Source organism: Mustela nivalis (genome assembly GCF_964662115.1).
Source record: "Mustela nivalis genome assembly, chromosome: 18".
Lineage (NCBI taxonomy): Eukaryota > Metazoa > Chordata > Mammalia > Carnivora > Mustelidae > Mustela > Mustela nivalis.
In genome coordinates, this window is record NC_139037.1 from 46,487,589 (window position 1) to 46,505,889 (window position 18,301).

Genomic DNA, 18,301 nt, shown 5'->3' on the forward strand with positions numbered 1-18,301 from the left:
TGCCAGGGCTTTAGGGACCAGGAGTGTTATGGAGAGTGAGATGGAAAACATAAGAAGCCTTGGTTATTTTCAGCAGCATACTGAAAGTACAGCAGAGCAAAGTGTTATTAAAGTACATTCCAAGGGAGAAGCAGGCCAGTCAAGGGAGACAATGGCCCCAAAAACTCCAGGGTGTGGGCTTTATAGCAATTTTTTAAAAAGATCTGATTTTATTTATTTAATTATTTATTTATTTTAAAGATTTTATTTATTTATCAGAGAGGGGGCGGAGAGAGAGCACAGGCAGACAGAATGGCAGGCAGAGGCAGAGGGAGAAGCAGGCTCCCTGCCGAGCAAGGAGCCCAACGTGGGACTCGATCCCAGGATGCTGGGATCATGACCCGAGCCGAAGGCAGCTGCTTAACCAACTGAGCCACCCAGGCGTCCCTTATTTATTTATTTGATACAGAGAGAGAGAGGTCACAACTAGGCAGAGAAGCAGGCAGAGAGAGAAAGAGGAAGTAGGCTCCCTGCTGAGCAGAGAGCCCGATGTGGGGCTCCATACCAGGACCCTGCGATCATGACCTGAGCTGAAGGCAGAGGCTTAGCCCACTGAGCCACCCAGGTGCCCGTACAACAATTTTTTTTGTGGTGGATCCTAGGGTCGTCTCATTTGAGTGACAGGCCTGGATTATATAATAACCAGCCAACTAAGCCTGTCCTTTCCTGCATTCAAAATGCCTACATGGGGGTGCCTAGGTAGCTCTTTTCTCTAAATAAATAAATGAATAAAATCTTAACAACAACGCCCTCAAGCCTACAAATGCGTGCACCCTAGGAGATCTCAACAGGATTTCTGTTCTAGAGACACAGGTCACATAAGGACAAGCAGCTGCTTTTGCACAAGGGCAATCAGCACACCACACTTAACTCTTCCTCTTCTGGGTTGTAACCACAGACAAACTGCTGGATAGGTGGGAGGGGGCGGGCCCTGGGCAGGCCTGGGTTGCAGTGAGGTACCTGGTCAGGACACCTAAGGTCCATCCTCCCATTGCTCATGCCTAACCTCTAGCAGGAGCTGTGGATTTCCTGGCTTGAGACCATCAGGCAGTATTGAAGTTTTCCTTCTGGTCCCTGAGGAGGCCACATTTGAACTCAGAGTCAGGTATAACCCCCCGGCACGGTGCTAGGCCCTGCTGAGTACACCGAGGGACCTGAAGGCGTTTTCCTTGCCAGGCAGGAATTTATTTATTTATTTATTTTTAAAAATATTTATTTATTTGACAGACAGAGATCACAAGTAGGCAGAGAGAGAGAGGAGGAAGCAGGCTCCCTGTGGAGCAGAGAGCCCAATGGGGGCTTAATTCCAGGACCCTGGGATCATAACCTGAGCTAAAGGCAGAAGCTTTAACCCACTGAGTCACCCAGGCGCTCCCTGGCAGGAATTTAAAATCACATTACTTCATCTTACAACACAGGATAATTAGAAGCGCTTGCCTTCACTAAATATTGAATTCTGTAGTTCTACATGGACTGGTGCAGCCGGCCCTTGAGCTGTGGCAGACCCTCACTGCCCTGTGACGGTCAACAGACACCTACCCTACAGCTCAGCTATTCTTTGAGGGATTTAGCCACGGAAATGAAAGCCCATGACCACAAAATCCTAGTACATGAGGGGCACCTCTGTAGAGCGTGTGAATCTTGAACTTGGGGTCAGGAATTTAAGCCTACATTGTGTATAGAGATTGTTTAAATAAAGAATCTTTTTAAAAATTTCTTTTAAAAATCCTGGTACATAAATATTCATAGCACCTTTATCACAGCTAAAAGTTGGAGACAGCTCTGATGGATAACAACTGGTGAGTGGAATAAACACGTAGTAGTACAGTAGTATCTCCTACAATGAGGTACAACTCAGTAAGGGATGACACAATGGTATGTTACCACACGGACCCATCTCCCAAAATTCTGGTGAGTGAAAGAACACACAAAACAGTCCATACAGTACAGATTATCCCCTTCATATGACGTGCTAGAAAAGACAACCCTAACCGATAGTGGCAGAAAGCAAGTCCTCAGTAGTGGCCTGACACATGGGTTGGAGGAGATGGAGTTGGAAGTTAACGAAAAGTAAACTTTAGATGTGATGAGAACATTCAGTATTTTAAGTGTGGCCATTTCATATGTATATGCATTTATAAAACTCACCTATACATTTAAAAGAGCATTTTGGGGCATCAGGCTGGCTTAGACAGTAGAGCATCTGAATCTTGATCTCCAGGTTGTGAATTTGAGCCCCACGCTGGGTGTAGAGATTACTTTTAAGAATTAGGAGCGGGCGCCTGGGTGGCTCAGTGGGTTAAGCCGCGGCCTTCGGCTTGGGTCATGATCTCAGGGTCCTGGGATCGAGTCCCGCATCGGGCTCTCTGCTCAGCAGGGAGCCTGCTTCCTCCTCTCTCTCTCTCTGCCTGCCTCTCTGCCTACTTGTGATCTCTGTCTGTCAAATAAATAAATAAATAATTAAAAAAAAAAAAAAAGAATTAGGAGCATTTGGGGCACCTGGGTGGCTCAGTGGGTTAAAGCCTCTGCCTTCACTCAGGTCATGGTCTCAGGGTCCTGGGATCGAGCCCCGCATCAGGCTCTTTGCTCGGCAGGGAGCCTGCTTCCCTTCCTCCTCTCTCTCTCTCTCTGCCTGTCTGCCTGCTTGTGATCTCTGTCAAATAAATAAATAAAAATTAAAAAAAAAAAAGAATTAGGAGCATTTGAGGCGCCTGGGTGGCTCCGTCCATTAAGCATCCAACTCTTTTTTTTTTTAAAGATTTTATTGGGTCGCCTGGGTGGCTCAGTGGTTTGGGCTGCTGCCTTCGGCTCGGGTCATGATCTCAGGGTCCTGGAATCGAGCCCCGCATCGGGCTCTCTGCTCCGCAGGAAGCCTGCTTCCCCCCCCCCTCTCTCTCTGCCTGCCTCTCTGCCTACTTGTGATCTCTGTCTGTCAAATAAATAAATAAAATCTTTAAAAAAATAAATAAAAATTAAAAAAAAAAGATTTTATTTATTTATTTGACAGAGAGAAGTAGATGGAGAGGCAGGAAGAGAGAGAGAGAGAGAGGGAAGCAGGCTCCCTGCTGAGCAGAGAGCCTGATGTGGGACTCGATCCCAGGACCCTGAGATCATGACCTGAGCCGAAGGCAGCGGCTTAACCCACTGAGCCACCCAGGCGCCCCTAAGCATCCAACTCTTGAGATCAGCTCTGGCCACAATCTCAAGGTGACCAACAAGCACTGATTTCTCCTTGCAGACACTTCTATTTGTTGGGCATTTGTGTAGTCTCCCTTCAGGGTGAGTCAGGTGGTTAAGGAGGGTGGCACTCTTTAGGAAGGCTGACCCCCAGCTGCTGCATTTGAAGGGCTTCTCTGCAGTGTGGGCATTGGGAACTGCCCAATATTGGGGCTGGGGAGGAAGGCCTTCCTGAACTTGGTGTTCCTTCACGGCTGCCTATCACGGTAGGTGGCTGGGTGTTAGGTCATGGCTGTCTAGGACATCCTTACGTGTGCATAGCTTTCCTGTAGTATGTGCTCATCACAGGTGAGAGGTCTCTCTCCATATCGAAGTCAACTGTCTCAGATGAAGGTTTCAGTGGAACCAGAATTCTCTCCTCATGTGCAGTTTCTGCACAGGGTCTGTCTCCATGCTTCTCCAGGGATAAAGTCTCTGAAGACTTAACCACCTGTGTTACAGGGGTGGACTGTCCGGCTAGAAGGACCAGCATTGGGAGTTCAGACCTGTGATACGATTTTTCTAAAAACATCTTATTCCAACAGTACCTCATCTTCTCTTCCACATGAATCACCTGAAAATCGGGAAATGCCCTTTCCATAGGCCGTGGTAGGTGGGTGAGGATGGATCCATCATTACATGGTGTCTAATAAGCTAAGAGCTGATTCCCTGTGTTTATAAGAAACTAAGGGGGCTGGGATCAGGGGCAAAGAGCAGATCCTGTCGCTCCGGGCCAGACCAGTGCGAAGTATCTCAACAGAGTCAAAGATTCAATGTAGCTGGCAGGATCTGCTGCTCGGCCTCCGTGAACACAGCTCAGTAGGAATGCTGGGACAGGCAGACACTGCGCAGAAAATGCCCAGACACGATGTAACATCCTCCACCTCTTAGGATCAGGCTTCTGAAGATTCTTTACCAGTGCATGAACACACCCGAACAGCTAAACAGAAGCTGGTGCTAGAGGAGCCGGGATAGGGAGAGCAGTTATAAGATGGAACTGGAGGTCGGAGAGGTAGGAACCAGACATCAGAAGGACGAGGCAGGAGGACAGAATGTTCAGAAAGGTGTAAAAAGTTGGACTGAGGTTGGCACGATGACTTTGGCAACAGGACAGTGATGTGGTACAGGACCATGGACAGGTATAATTCAACCTAAACCAGGCCTCAGCCCAGTCCCAAATTTCACTCAGCAAGGCCCACCTCTCCTGGGACACTCTTGTAATGGCTAGAATTGCAACTTCCCGTCTAGATAACTAGTACTCATTGCCATGCTCTGGCAAAATGACTTTGTGGGATGGAGTGGCCACAAGTCCTGTGGAGGACAGGGCAGGTAAGGGGCCTGCCCTGACTGTGTGACCTTTCTGCAGAAGTCAAGAAGCTTGCTTCATCTTTACCATTAGTGAGGAAGAAGGAGGAAGGATGTTACAAAATGAAACATTGAGAGGGGTTTTTCAGGAATAGCCAGGGGGTGCCCCTGGCCTTTTGTTCAATCTGTCCCTTGTAAGCAATGACAATAGGATCCCCAGAGACTGGCATTGGAAGTTTTAAGGAAGTATCTGCTGGAGAAAGAAAGCAGAATCCATGGCACAGAGAGACCCTGTTATAGAGGCAAACCCAAAAAGGTTGTTGGAAAGAGGGAGAGAACCTTGACCCTTCTCCCCAGGCCCCAAGCCTAGGGCAGCAAAGATGGAGTGGCTCAGGAAGAGCCTAAGGGAGTACCCATCGCCCAACCTGAATGCCAACAACTCTGAAAAGGAACACATAAAAAAGAGACGCAGGAGATCCCTCAGGAAGGCGGTGAACATGAAGTCATCCAACATCCCGACCTGGCACAGAATCCTCTGAACCAGTGAAGAATCTCCATCCTCCTAAGAGAGGTCCACGGCCACGTCCTTGAAGGTCACCAGGCCCTGCAGTGAGGAAGATGGCTGACGATCCTGCAGCGCACATGAGTGGGTATCTTCGAGCCCCAGGCCTAGAACCCAGGGCACCTCACTCTCTCTCCTCTAACACCTCCCAGACACACTAACTCCTCCAGCTTACCCTCTTCTTCAGGCCTCTACTTCACAGGGGATGCTAGTCTACCAACATCAGGGCCTTCTCCTTCTCCCAAGACCCACTGGCCACTGCATTGCAGCCACTGTGTCATAAAGTAGGAGGGGAAGTGGATATCATCCAGTCTGTGTATGCCCTACTTCCAAGTGGTTCCCTGGACACTCCCCACAATGTGACCCCAGGTTCAAACTTTCCCCTAGGGCCCCAGCACCAAGCCCTTGTACCCCCTGTCCTGCCTGACTCATGACAGATTCATCCATTTGCGACAGCTCCTTTCCCCCACCTCTAGGTCCTCTTCTTTCTGCTGTCCTTGGATGAGCCCTCTCAACTCTCCCCAGGCCGCTCCGCACATGGCAGCCAGTGAGCCTGGAAATGATAACCAGGATCCAATTCCCAGCTGGTCTTGCAACAAAACCTCCAATGTCACTCAGGGCTAAGGAATGCCCCTGGTCCTTTGTTCAAGCCTTCCCCACCTGTCACTGTCCTCTGCTCCATCTCCCAGCTACAAACACATGGATTCCCAAATACCTCTGGCTCTCTTACACCTCTGCCTTTGCTTTTATTAACCTCTTACCAGGCTTGTCCTACCTGTTCCACCGCAGGACAATCCTTCCAGTCCCAGTAGCTCCACTATCATGGTGGATAGTACATCCTGACCCCGCACTTGCAGGAGACTGAACCATCATCTATACCAGCATGCCTACAAGGACTGCAGTCCCAGTGTGGAGCCTTGTAGTGTGCAGAACCTTCCGGGACCCCTCCCTGTAACATGCTCTCACCATCTGTCCTCCTTGGGACCACCATCTCCTAAGTCTGATCCAGGGCTACTTCACCAGTCTAGGGCATTATTACAAGCCTGGACTATTGCTGAATGAGGCTGGTGCTTAACTAGTGCCTCTAAGTCCAGTGGCTGTATCTCATTCCTACTGTCCTCTAGACCCAAACTTCCTCTCATGTGACTCCTGGGCCTTGGTTGTCTCCCAGCCTCCTCCAGCTGAGCCTCCACATCTGACCCCTTCTTTCCCACTGTTGCTTTCAGATCCTTCAATTCAGCTTCTCCATCCTGGTCAGCATCATCTTGCCCCCTAACTTCCCAAGATGTTCACACCTTAATCCCTGAACCTGTGAGTATGTTACTTTATGTGGAAAGAGATATGTCACAGAAAAAAAAAAAAAAAAAGACGTCGCAGTTATGATTAGGTTAAAGATCTTGGAATGGAGAGATTATCCTGGACTATTCAGGTGGGCCCTAAATGGAATCACGAGCATTCTCATAAGGGAGAAACAAGAAGGTCAAAGGAAATCAAACACCTTTTCATGACAAAAACTCTCAAGAGAACTAGCAATATAAGGAAATTTCTTCAACATGATAAAGGGCACTTGTGAAAAATCTCCAGCTAACATAAAGGTGGAAGACAGAAAGCTTGCACACTGAGATCAGGAATAAGACAACGATGCTCACTTGCATCACTGCCACTTGATGTTGCCAATTGATCTTGCCAGAGAAATTAAGTAAGAAACAGAATAAAGGCATCCTGATTGGAAAGGAGGAAGCAAAAATATCTCTATACATAGATGATATGAAAATTCCAAAGAATCCATAGGAAAGCTACTGGAGCTAATAAACAAATTTAGCAAAGTTGCAGGGTACAGAATTAACACATAAAAATCCAAGTGCTCCTATATGCCAGCAATATACAATCTAAAAAGGAAATTAAGGAAGCTATATTTACAATAGGATCTAAAAGGATACAGTAACTATAATAATACACTGAGGCATGGGTTAAAGCCTCTGCCTTCAGCTCAGGTCATAATCTCAGGGTCCTGGGATCGAGCCCCGCATCGGGCTCTCTGTTCAGCAGGGAGCCTGCTTCCCTTCCTCTCTCGCTGCCTGCCTCTCTGCCTACTTGTGATCTCTGTCTGTCAAATGAATAAAAAAAAATTTTAATCTTTAAAAAAATACACTGAGGTGAAACACTGTGCACTGAAATCTAGAAAACATCATTGAAGGAAATTAAAAATATCTAAATAAATGGAAAGTCATCCCATATTAGTGGACAGGAAGACTTAACGTTGTTAAAATGTCAATGCTACCCAAAACTACAGATTCAATGCAATTCCCTTCAAAATTCCAACATCCCTCTTATGTAGAAATGAAAAAGCTGATCCTCAAATTCATATGAAACTACAAAGGACCCCAAACAGCTGAAACAAACCTGAAAAAGAACAAAGTTGGAGTGCTCACACTTTCTGATTTTAAAACTTACTACAAAGCTGTAATAATCAAAACAGTGTGATAGTGGCATATACACTAGTGGACAGACACATACACCAATAGAAGAGACTTGAAAGTCCAGAAATAGGCCTATATAACTATGGTTAATTGATATTTTACAAGGGTGTCAATTCCATTCGATTGGTATTGAATCTTCAAAAGATGGTGCTGAGACGACTGGGTATCCTCATACAAAAGAATGAAGGTATACCCCTAAACTCATACCATACACAAAAAATTAACTCAAAATGAATCAACAGCATGAATATAAGAGCTAAAAACCATAAAATTCTTAGAAGACAACATAAGGATGAATCTCAATGACCTTTGATAATGGCCTTTAATTTTTTTTTAAGATTTTATTTATTTATTTGACAGGCAGAGATCACAAGTAGGCAGAGAGGCAAGCAGAGAGAGGAGGAAGCAGGCTCACTGCCGAGCAGAGAGCCCCATGAGGGGCTCGATCCCAGGACCCTGAGATCATGACCTGAGCCGAAGGCAGAGGCTCAACTGACTGAGCCACCCAGGTGTCCCCACTTCCTCGCTTAAAAAAATTAAAATAAATTTTAAAAAAGATAAACTGGACTTCATCAAAATTTAAAATGTTTGTACATCAAAAGGTATTCATTACAAGCAGAGTAAAAAACCTACCCAAGAATGGGAGAAAATACTTGCAAATCACTTATTTGATGAAGTTTAATATCCAGAATACATAAAGAATTTAAATACAAAAGAACCCAATTAAAAAATGGACAAAAGACTTGAACTGATATTTCTCTGAACAAGATATTCACATGGCCAATAAGCACATGAAAAGATGCTCATTAGTCTTTAGAGGAATGCAAATCAAAAGACACCATTTCAAACCTACTAGGATTGCTATCATGAAAAAAAAAAAAAAAAAGAAAAAGAATGGTTCAGATGTGGAAAAATGGACCCTCATATGTTGCTGGATAGACTGTAAAGCAGTGTAGCCATTATGGAGAATAGTTCAGCAGTTTCTCAGAAAGTTAAAGATAGAATTACCGTATCACCCAGCAGTTTCACTCCTAGGTATATACCCAAAGATTTGAAAACAGGGACTCAAACAGATACTTTTATGCCAGTGTTCATTGCTCATTAATCATAATGGGTAAAAAGGTGGAAACAACCCAAGAGTCCCTGAGCAGATGAAAGGACAAAATGTGTCTTGTCATACAATGAGATATTGTTCACCTATCAAAAAGAATGATGTACTGGTAAGTGTTACAACATGGATAAACCTTGAAAACAGCTGCTAAGTGAAATCATCCAGACACAAAAGGACAAGAGTAGTTAAAGGAAATCACTAGAATAGGCAAATTCGTAGGGGTAGAAAGTAGATTAGTAGTTAACAGGGTGGGGGCACCTGGGTGACTCAGTGGGTTAAGCTGCTGCCTTCGGCTAGGGTCATGGTTTCAGTGTCCTGGGATTGGGCCCCGCATCGGGCTCTTTGCTCAGTGGGGAGCCTGCTTCTCTCTCTGCCTCTGCCTGTCTCTCTGCCTGCTTGTGCTCTCTGTCAAGTAAATAAATAAATACAATCTTAAAAAAAAAAATAAGTTAACAGGGTGCATGGAGTACTGGGTGTAGTACATAAACAATGAATTTTGGAACACTGAAAAGAAATTTAAAAATAAATAAATAAATTTTTAAAAGATTCAAAAAAAATTAAAAATAAAGAAGAAGTGGACAGGGGCCAGGGAAAGGAGGAATGGGGAGTTATTGTTTAATGGGCAAAGTTGCTGCTTGGGTGATGGAAAAATTTTGGAAATAGGTAGTGGTGATGGTTTTACAATATTATGAATACAATTAATGTCATGGGACTGTACATTAAAAATGGTTAAAATGAAAACTACTGTGTTTTAACTACTGTGTTTTAAATATACTACTTCGGGGGCGCCTGGGTGGCTCAGTGGGTTGAGCCGCTGCCTTCGGCTCAGGTCGTGATCTCGGGGTCCTGGGATCGAGTCCTGCATCGGGCTCTCTGCTCAGCAGGGAGCCTGCTTCCCCTCTATCTCTGCCTGCCTTTCTGCCTGCTTGTGATCTCTGTCTGTCAAATAAATAAATAAAGTCTTTTTTAAATAAATAAATAAATAAATATACTACTTCGTATTTAACCACAATTTTTAGTGTAGTAGTAATTATAATCTGAAATTACTTCCCCCCCCAAAAAAAACCTGTTTTAGATTCCTCTGCTATCCGAAAATTGTCAGTGAAAAAACACATTTTTGTGGAAAAAGAAAGTCAAAAGAGGAGGTAGGAGATGCAGCAACAGAAGTAAGAAGTTGGAGGGATGTGAGGAAAGAAAGTCAAGCGCCAAGGAATGAAGGCTCCCTCAACAAGCTGAAAAAGGTAATGAACAGATTTTCTCCTAGAGCCTCAAAAGAAACTAGCTATGGTAACACCTTGATTTTTGCCCATCTAAATTAATTTCATCTGGCCTCCAGAATTGGAAGAGGAAAGAAAGAATGAAAGAAAGAATGAATTGGAAGAGTAAACTTGTGTCGTTTTAAGCCAGTCGGTTGGTTAATGGTAATTTATTACAGCAGCAATAAGGAACTAGCACAATCCCTGCATAGTTCACATATCCTAAAATGCAGGATTTTAGAGGTGGGCAGGCACTTGTCCCCTCTGGGGATTTGGAGCCCTAGTGTTACCAGCTTTCCACCCTGTTTGGTACTCCTGTCACTAGCACTGAGGCCCGAGGGAATCCCATTTGCAGACAGGTTAGTGGACATCTTTGGAGTCATTAGATTCTGCCTACCACAGTACAAGAATATACTTTTTAAAAAATTTTCAACACTGGGGCGCCTGGGTGGCTCAGTGGGTTAAGCCGCTGCTTAGGCTCGGGTCGTGATCTCGGGGTCCTAGGATCGAGTCCCACATCAGGCTCTCTGCTCGGCGGGGAGCCTGCTTCCCTTCCTCTCTGTCTACTTGTGATCTCTCTGTCAAATAAATAAATAAAAATCTTAAAAAAAAAAATTTCGGGCGCCTGGGTGGCTCAGTTGGTTGAGCAACTGCCTTCAGCTCAGGTCACCGTCCTGGAGTCCCAGGATGGAGTCCTGCATTGGGCTCCCAGCTCCATGGGGGAGTCTGCTTCTCCCTCTGACCTTCTCACCTCTCATGTTCTCTCTGTCTCTCTCTCAAATAAATAAATAAAATCTTTTTAAAAAGCCATATACACTGCGTATATGGCTACTTGCAAAGTCAGGATGAGGACATTTTATTCTTTGATAGATGTCAACAATGATTCTCGAAAGACGCGTTTCCAACTTGCCCTCCCCTGGCAGTGCTATGAGAGCCTTGGGATGATGATGATGATGATGATAAGGATAACAACAGCTGTCTTGTTTATTTTTTTTTTAATTTTTAATTTTTTATAAACATATATTTTTATCCCCAGTGTCTTATTTAGTAGTGTTAGCCTTACCAATAGAAGTTACTTTACCAGCAAAAATGGGATTATTTGGGAATAGGAGAGAATTACAATTCTGGACATGCAAGATACAGCAAAACTATAGGCAAATGTAACAAAGGAGAAGAACGTTATTGTACAGAGAGGACGAAGGGGGTTAGGAGGGGCTGTTCTGAAGGAAAGTCCAGCGGAGAAGGTCCAGGGTGATGATGGGCTCTCGCCGGCTGAGGCACAGGGCCCACTCATTGCTGTAGGAGATGCAGTGCGCGTCTTTTCGTCGGGGCCTGTAGCTGAGGATTCTTGGCTGCTGAAGCTGCTTCTGTCGGTAATTCTTGACTCGCAGCCGTACCAAGCGAGAGCTCGCCCTTTCACACTTTAGTAGGACTCCCTTTCCTGGGTTTCACAGCACTACGTGCCTGGCCTGTGCTAAATACTTCTCCTGTCACTTCTCGAGAGGAGAGGTGCAGCAGTGACCAAATCTAGTCACCGGATTTCGAGTTAGAGCTGCTTCTGGGAGCGCGTCCGAATCCCCGAGGGACTGCCCAGCACGGAATGTTCAGGCTCATCCCAGAAGGTTCTGACAGGGGAAATGAAGAAGTGAAGCTGCGCCCCAGAGGCCCCCTCCGGGCTGGTCCTCCCTCCAGAGCGCGGGCCCTGCATCTCTGCGGGAGGAACCCGGGGTAGCCCCGTCAGAGAAAGCGTAAACACAACACTGCCCCTCAGCACCGCGGGCTCCCCGTCCCAGCAGCCCTTGCGGAGCCAATCGGACGTTGCCAAGCGGAACGCGCGGACGCCTTACGCGAGGCCTGTGCGCGGCAGAAACTACAACGACCAGAAGGCCACGGGGACGGCGGCGACCCGCCACCAATCCCAGCACCGAAGAGGGCTATATCCCGCGGCTCCCCAGGCTTCCGGCGTCTCCGTAGAGCACGTTCGTCGTGCCCTTGCCCCGCCCTCGGGGAGCTGAGCTCCGGCAGGCACCTCCTTGGGACCCAGCCGGGGGGCGGGAAGGCTGGGATGAGCTGCCCGGCTCCGTCCTAGCCGTGATCTCTGGTAACGGGGCTGTCCTCTTCCCTCCGCATTCGCCCGCCGTCCCCTCTGAGGCCCCGATTGCGACGGGCGGCGGGCGCCTGCCCGGCGGAGGTGTGGGCATCGGCTGCGCACTCAGGGCCTGCCCGGGTCCCATGGCGGCGGTGGCGCTGGTGGATCTGGCGCGGTTGAGTGGGGTCCACAGTAGAAGGGAGTGGGGAGTCGCTGGACCCCTCCTCCGCCTTCACTTCTTTTGCTGCTGCGACCCTCAGATCACCCCAAGCCTGAGGTCCTGAGTCCCGGCCGTAGTTTCTGTGGGAATTTTCACGATTCTGGAATCCAGTGGGACAAGATGTGGAAAGCTCTTTCAGGCACAGGGACCGGGATGTGCAAATGCTCAGAGAAGAGACTGAGCTGGGAGTATTCGGGGAACCACAGGCCTCCCGTTATTTATGTCCGGTGGGCCGGAGTCAGGCCGGGACATGGCAGCCTGGGGAGCTTGGCCTGAAGATGGTGGGAGCCACGGAAGGTTTGGAGTAGAGATGTTCACAGGCTCCCTTTGGCTGCAGAGCGGAAAACAGAGGTAGGGTGGGGTAGGAGGTGAAGTTGAGGGGGCAGAAAGGGAGGCTCATAAGGATGCTCTTTTACTACCTTAGGTGGGTGATGGTGTCATGGCCTGGATTTGGGAGAAATGGTTGGATTTTGGATCTTTCAAGTCAGCCAGATTTTGTGATGTGCAGAGAAGTGGAGGAGCCTGGCCTTGGTTACTAGGTGGAACTGAAGGGCATCGAGTGAGATGGAGAGGTTGCTGGGTGGAGCAGGCTTCAGGGAGGATCAGGAGGCAGATTTTGACCCTGTCCAGGCTGAGATGTCCTAAAGACTTCCTAAGGGGCAGCTGGACATGGCAGGTCTAAGTTATGCTGAGGAATTCAGCTTGGAGACCTCCAGTCAGCAGCAGTCAGACAGTGAGCTGCAGTGGAGCTCTGGCTCACATTTGAGAGAGGTCATCTTTAGCTTATGGTGAAGATGTCCTACAGTGGCATCTGAGGATTGGGTGGCTGGCCTGGGTACTGGACGGGGTCGATGGGTGTCACAAAGTCAGATGAAGGGAGAAGGAGCCACAAGAGAATGTGTGTGTGAGAAGGGGTCCAGAAAGTGACCAAGATCCCTGGGACAGAGGCTAAGGCATATTGGAGACACAAGTAACATGACAGTGGAACTGGGACTCGTGTTTAGTCACCTCTCTGTGGGCTCACAGGCATTTCTTGGCCACCCTCTGTGGGGTCTGAGTGTTTCAGTCAGGATGACAAGTTAGCTCAGTGGCAGTAGGCTGAGTGTCCTAGGCTTGGGGTGGGGGTGGGGGCGTTGCATCAGAAGGAAAGAGGAATACTGAGGCTGGTGAGGGGACAGCATGAATAAAGGCAGAGAGATTTGGAGGTCCCAGAAGTCTTTGTGGCCTAGTCTGGATGGCTAAGTGTTAAAGGTAGGAATAGGACCAGTTAGAGAAACTGAAGGAAAGCTGGGTGCCACCTCTGGAAATGGGGACTTTTGGAAGTCTGGGTCAGGATGGGATCCTGGTTGACCTCACCAAGTTAGCCACATTTTGGACACCATTTGCAGAGTGATCTGTAGGCTTGCTGGGAGGAAGAATGGGCCATGGGATAGTGGTGGGATCTGGAGATGTGTGGTACAAAGATGGATATGCACATGCAGGGGCGTATGAATTGATGGACTGGAGTCCTGGTACTGGGGGCCTACACGAGATGAGCCCCAGTTTTGTTGTTCTGGGAGGCAGGATCTGGGGAGCCAGGAGAATCATCTGGTAGGAGGCAGTGAGGCCCCACGACCAGGCCCAGACCTTGTGGCAACTATCTGCCCACCTCCCTGCTGTGTGAAGGAGGACACAGTGATCAGTGGGACATGAAAAGACAATGGTGGCCCCCATGGCTTTAGAGCTCAGGGAGAAGGGTGACCTAGGAGTTTGTTGGCAGGGTTAATTTGAGAGTCAGAGACTACCTACTAGAAAGATGGCAGCACGTAGGGTCACAGGCCCAGGTCTGGATGGGTTCATCTGTGGGGTTTTTTTGTAGTTTTCTTGCTGCCCTGTCCTCACCATGGCTGACTTAGCTGTCTTCACCATGACAGGACTGGGGGACCGTTGAGGACGTGGCCATATACTTCTTCCAGGAGGAGTGGGAGCTCCTTGATGAAACTCAGAGGTGCCTGTACCACAATGTGATGCTGGAGACCCTGGCGCTTGTGGCATCAATGGGTAAGGCCCTCCCACCCCAGCTTGCTGTTCTGGTCTCTGTCCTTCCTCTTCTCCCGGGAACAGCTCTGTGTGCAGAGCTGGGGCAAAGGCACAGCCTGCTCCTTCCCCTGAGGAGCCCTAATATCTGCTTCCCTTCCTGTAGAAGGGTTCAGGACCGAGGGGCTCAGTCGGTTGCCTGAGTTTGTCTAGATAAGTGGGACCTCTGTGCCCAGGTTCTTCCCTCCCACTTTTTTATATCAGACATTTCCAGGAGCTGGGCTACGTCATGGACTGTAGACATGGACATCATCACTACCTGCGGCTGGGCTCTTCTAGGAGATGCTCCTCACAGGCTTATTTTGTAACACTGGGTTTTCTCCCTAGTTGCGGAGATGATGAGAGCTCCCTCTCGTCTATCACAGGGTAGGTTGCCCTTGGCTGAGCCAGCCACTCACCCACTCTGTCTTTTTCCCAGGACTTAGAACTTTCAGGTCCTGCATGGTTGCTCACCTGGAACAGGACAGAGAAGGCTGGGAGCCTGACAGGGTGCACATAGCTCCATATACCACAGAAGAGGCTGGGAGGGGGTCTGCCTCTGATGAGTGGGAACTGGTGCAGACGTGACGCTGGGGCTGGGTTCACACTGTACTACCTGCCCTGTATCCACTGGCCTTTGCTGCTGGGGCCAGTACCCATACCTTACTCCATTTTCCTTCCTTGTTTTAGACAACACATTCTTGCCATTTCCACTTTGTCTGTGTACAGTGCTCTGATCTGTGTCTTCCTTATTCCCCTCCATTCCTCCTTTTACAGGGATGTCCCACCTTAGCCCACAGCCAGTGTATTATGAGATGTGCATATATCCTCATAGAGGCTTTAAGCACCAGATGCCTGGTTACAGCTGGATTTCCTGCGCTCATGGAGACTCTTGTGACCCTTGTTCCTGTCTGAGATCTGGGGCCTGCCTGTATTGGGTCCTGCTGAGAGCTGAGAGGTTGCAGTTCCTGCCTCTCCTCCTAGCCAGAACCCTCACGTGTGTTCTCACGTCCTGGATCTTCACCTTCACTGGCTTTCCTAGGCCCTGTCCTGCACCACAAGCTCTACCTCCCCCTGACTTGATCCTGCAGACTCACTCCTAAATTTGTCAGATCCACATGTGGGAGGGGACTGCCCCCTCCCAACAAAGCCCATATATACTTTGCTGGTATTTCTCTGCTTTCAGGTTGCTGGTGTGGAGTGGAGGAAGCCCCTCTTGAACAGGGTGTTTCTGTAGAAGGAGCGTACCATTTCAGGACCCCTAAGGCATATCCTTCCACCCTGAAGGACAACATCTGTGACATGTGTGGCTTGGTCTCAAAGACATTACACTTGGCTAATCACCACGCTAATTACAGGGAAATCACCCTACGCAGAAACCAGACAAGTGTGAGGCATGTGGGAGAGGCTTCTGGCTCGAATAAGCTCTCACCAGTGCCAGCAGGAGCCCAGTAGAGAAAAACGCTTCACAGGCAGCAAACGTGCTAAGGATGTCCTGGACGGCCTCGACCTCCTGCAGCACCGGGCCACCCACAGTATGGGGAAGCCACACGGGCACCAGGCATCAGCAGCAGCAGAGAGGCCACACCACACAGAAGTCCCTTCAAGTGCAGCAGCTGTGGGAACAGCTTTCTGAAGGCTCTCATGCTCCTAGACCACCTGCTCACTCATTCCAGAGAGACCCTGCAGATGCCCAGCACGGAGAAATGCCCCTAAAGAGCATGCCACCACTGTTCGTTACCCGAAAACGCCACTGGAGAGACACCCTGTGTGTGTAAGGAATGTGGGAAGGCCTTCAGCCACCTTTTGAAACTGAGGACACATGAGAAAGTTCCTACTGGAAAAGTGTATCACGGTTGCAGTGAGTGTGGGATAGCCTTCACCCAGAAGTACACACTCACTCAGCAGTGGAGAGTCCACTGAAGAATGGCCTTATGCCTGTGGCCACTGTGGGAAAACCTTCACTTGCAGCTTCAGTGTCGCTCACCATCAGGAAGTTACAACAAAGAAAGGCCTTGTAAGTGCAGACCGTGCCAGAGAGTCTACAGCTGCATCGCCAGTTTTGTGGAGCACCAGAAAATACATACTGGGGCAAGACTTTGTACGTGCAGTGAATGCGGGAAAGCCTTCATTAGCAGTTCTCATCTTCATTGGCATCAGAAAGTTCACAACAGGGGCGTCTGGGTGGCTCAGTGGGTTAAAGCTCTGCCTTCAACTCGAGTCATGATCCCAGGGTCCTGGGATCCAGCCTCACATCAGGCTCTCCACTCAGCAGGGAGCCTGCTTCCCCCTTTCTCTGCCTGCCTCTCTGCCTACTTGTGATCTCTGTCAAACAGTGTGGGAAAGCCTTCAGCTGGCCCTCTAATCTTGTTGCACACCAGCGAATCCATACTGGAGAAAAGCCTTATGAGTGTGAAAAAGCCTTCAGCTATAGCTCCAACCTTGTTACATACCAGATAGTTCACACTGGAAAGAGGCCTTACAAGTGCAGCCAACGTGGGAGAGCCTTCAGTACAAGATCCAACCTCAGTCGGCACCAGAGAGTTCACATTGAAGAAAAGTCTTATGCGTGTACTGAGTGTGGAAAAGCTTTCTGCTATAAGTCAGACCTCTCTCAGCACCAGAAAGGTCACCGGAAAAGAGCCATCTGAGTGCAGTGGACATAGGAATGCCTTCAGCCAGAGCCCCAGCCTCACTCAGCACCACAAAGTTTATACCAAAGAAAAGTCTAAGGAGTGTATCAAATGTGGAAAACCACTAACTAACTGGGGCATTTTCTTTGTTCACCTTAAGAGCCCACATCAGGTTCTCTGCTCAGTGGGGAACCTGCTTCCCCCCCTCTTTCTGCCTGCCTCTCTGCCTACTTGTGATCTCCATCTGTCAAATAAATAAAATCCTTTTTTAAAAAAAGAGTTCACTCCTGAGAAAACTTATGTGAAAGGAGCCTTTGTGAAGAAACCATAGGCCAAATATTGAAAAATATCCTAACACCCCTCCAAGGAGATCGCCAGATACCTGGGAAGTTTTCAGGAACGACATCACACTTTCTAATCTGTCCAGGTGCTTTGCCAGATTATGCCATTGCTAGATGGCATCTCACTTCTACAGGCTGGCGGGGCCCCCCACAGCCTGTCATCTCAGCATATTCAGGGAAGGCTGATTTTGTCCTCACTCATTCCCAGGAGGGAGACATGTGTGATGGGAGCTCTTTGGGGTGGCCTCATTTTCCATCTCTGCCCTGTCCCCAGTGGTTCAGGCATGGACCTGACTGACCTCTTCTCTCCAGGACTTTCCAGAAATAGCTTCCCTCTTTTGTGGGTAATTAAAAAAAAAAAAAAGATTTATTTATTTATTTGAAAGAGAGCAACCACAAATAGGGGGAGTAGCAGGGAGAGGGAAAGGAAGAATCGGGGCTTGATTCCAGGACCCTGGGATCATGACCTGAGCTGAAGACAGACGCTTAAATGACTGAGCCCCCCAGGCACCCTTTTGGTATTGTCTACAGATGATGCCTGTGATGGATCTGTCTAGTCTCCAAATCACCCAACCCTGAAACTGCCTGTCTCACTGTTGAAGCTGTCTTTAATTTCTACCCATTGTGTGTGTGGTTGGGGGTGGGTGAGATGGAGAACAGAATAGGGCTCTAACAGGATAAAGAGGGAGAAAGGTCTTAGTGGGAGACCTCACCTTCAACAGCAGGATGGCACAGAACACCTTGCAGTCTAGACCCAGGGCCTCCTGGGACAGGCTGAAAGTCTCTGGGTTAAATCTTGGTCCTGGATGCCAGGACAGCCTGACAGGCCCAGAGCTTTGGACACTGGGTATTCCATATGGCAATCTCTAGTTCTTCCTGGGCAGCAGGGGTTGGGTTCTTTGTTCCTGGGAATGTCCACATTCCCCAGCAGAGTTGAGGGGCCGCTGTCTCCTGGGACCTGCCCATGAGTAAGGCCCCTGATGTCCAAAATCTA

At 48.4% G+C, this 18,301-nt stretch overlaps 1 protein-coding gene and 1 long non-coding RNA gene across 2 annotated transcripts in view; one reads left to right on the plus strand and one right to left on the minus strand.

Moving 5' to 3' along the window:
* LOC309852596 (zinc finger protein 446-like) overlaps positions 1–18,301 on the minus strand; it is a 47,744-nt gene that overhangs the window by 20,456 nt on the left and 8,987 nt on the right. The window lies entirely within an intron of this gene.
* Positions 10,953–17,243, plus strand: LOC309852653. The gene is made up of 3 exons (XR_014305306.1): positions 10,953–12,629; positions 14,192–14,318; positions 15,520–17,243. It is a non-coding gene; the product is annotated as an uncharacterized lncRNA (long non-coding RNA).